Source organism: Nymphalis io, chromosome 17 (assembly GCF_905147045.1).
Source record: "Nymphalis io chromosome 17, ilAglIoxx1.1, whole genome shotgun sequence".
Lineage (NCBI taxonomy): Eukaryota > Metazoa > Arthropoda > Insecta > Lepidoptera > Nymphalidae > Nymphalis > Nymphalis io.
The window spans coordinates 10,502,490-10,505,297 of NC_065904.1; positions in this window are offsets into that span (position 1 = coordinate 10,502,490).

The window sequence follows — 2,808 nt, forward strand, 5'->3', positions numbered from 1 at the left end:
TTCCTGTACTTGCAAACATGATGGCTACAATAAGAAATTAACTTAAATGAGTTGTGAAACAATGTTTTTTGTGTCTCCTTAATTTAAGTTAACGAGTATGCTAATAAGGGAATACAGACTGTTGGCTTATTATATGAAGTATGTTGTAGATAATTACAATCGGCGCGCACGGGCTCGGCCGACCCCCCCGCCTTGACCCACTTGAGGTTTGAAAGGACAATGTCGCCTGTAACACGAGGCGTGTTTATGCCGTCACGTTATCTTTTATATTTTTTAATTAAACATGCCACGGATATTTAATTTTATTTAATATAAAAATAAAATTATTAGATGAAGTAGGTACCTATCCTATTTATTGTGGTACAATATTAATATTAGTATATTTATATGTATATAATGAAACTGTAATAAAGTCTTTTCTCTGCATATAAATAATAATTATATATTTTAATTTAAGTTAAGTTGCTTAATGAAACCGGCTTGTATCTGATGAAATAAATAAATCTACCCCATACATACATGTCCAGCGCGGTGCACCGACCCGCATTATAGCAGTGTGGTGGAATAAGCTTCAAATTTTCTTCCTATAGGAAAGGATCCCTGACCCCAACAAGAAGACTTTCACAAACTGTTACTATTATTGATACATAATATTATCTTGCATATTATTTTATCCTTATATTCGTCTGTAGCCTGATAATGTCCTGTAAAGAGTGAGAAGAGATAATATCCTGATAATATCGAGTAAAACATTTTATTTTGACCCGGAAAGTTGAAAACAGTTCCTAAAAATAAAAAATAAAAACGTACACTTGAAGCATTCAAACTTAATATCATTCGCGCGGTAGTAAAATTTAGTAATAAAGATAAAATAATATGTTAATGTCTCTTGACCAAATTTCGTCCATTTCGGCAAATCTCAAAGATACAGATAAAGATACATACGTATCTGCACAAATTATACTGGGCAAATGTGTGCGATAACACAAGGACACTCTCTATTTCGTCACTCTCCTACCTAAGGCGGGAATTCGATGTACCAAATCGGAGAAACGTCAGGCGCAGGACCAAAGGCATGTTATGGTTTACGACGCATACGAGTGCCTCCTGCCATTTTCCTGGTTCTGGTCTTTGTTTGAAAAACTTCATTATAATTGTTGGCTCGACCCGGGTTTTAACCGTCAATAGATCTGCCTCGTAAACTAGCTACTAGAACAACGAGGCATTTAAAATGAAATACATATTGGCTGTTGCGTGTTTCAATGTAACTGTAATTAAATAAAAAAATGCATAAAATAATTTAAAAATTAATTGGAGGAAGAGTTGGTAATAAAATACTTGCACGTTTTTTCTCCGGTCAAACCACATTCTTAACTGGTATAAAAGTATGTAAAAAGACTGAAATTCGTCTTTATAGATATACATACTTGTCAATCAGGTACATCCGGCAGTTTTTTATTGAAATTTGTAACCACAAATAATTAATAAAAATTTGTTTTGAGTATTGTTTTTAAGAATTACGAATATAATAAGCATTTTGGGAACATTGATATATTTCATTTATCTTTGATTAAATTTAAAGATAATATTTGTAACAATCTTAAATTAACTTAATTATATATTTTTAATATTGTCCAATAATTTTTCTCTTATTGTGTTAAAGTATTTGAGTGCATTTTATGTTTCATCAATCGGTGGAAACTTCGCTGGATAATGTAATATTTAAATTGTATTATGTAATTAGATTATATTTTATATCTGTTTGTTTCCCAAATATTAAATAAATAAATAAATAAGAAATACAAATATGCAAATCATTATTACTTGTCATTAACCTTCGAAGTAATATATAAATAAGAAATATTAACTTTAAATAATGAGCATCCAATCACGTGACCTAAGATGTTATTGCTCAAAGCTAGACAAAGAAATACAATAACACAATAAATAATTTTCGAGCCATTTATTCCCACGGTTTAAATAAAAGTTACAGCTATTATAACAATTTAATGCAAATTTTAATATACATTTACAATGAAATAACTCCATGTTTACGAAGGCATACTAAGAATAAAATTCATACGTTAATACAGTTCTAGAATGGGATCGCTTCCGGCCGCGAAACTCATATAAAAACCTCTGCGCATTGACACACTTTGTACATATTTAAGAGCGAATAAATTTTGATGAAAAAATAATTTGAAACGGTAACTAAAACAGAAAAATTCACACGACTAAATGTGCTCAGCTCAGTTATTTGATATAATAATCGAAAACACTATGTGACACTTACTATATCATGTACCGAGTATCCTCCTAAAATATTGATAGTATTCAACCTTTATAATACTTACACTTACTACTTACTATATAACACTTACGCTTATTAATTTACTTATTATCTAATCTAATTCTATGAATAAAACATTTTTATAAAAAATTAAAATTTCGCTTAAAAGGAAAAATAGACGACAAAAGAAATACTAAAAATAACGCTCACTTGCACTAATTTCCGAGTAAAGCAACTTACTCGTGATATCTTGAACGAATACTAAGTACCGGAATGTAGATAAAGTAATCTGATAACGGCGTGGAATCGTTAAAAGAACTTAACATTATTACTTGTAAGGAAAATAATTACTATCTTTATAATGAGTTTTTCCTTAAGTACACAATAACAGCCTGAGCCTGATGGGAAAAGGTCTGTTCAAATAAGGAGAAGATTTGGAGCGTAAGCCGATTCGGGCTCAATTCGGATTGGTAGATTTGAATATGGGAGCATTTCATCGAATTAAAATTAAGTTAAGA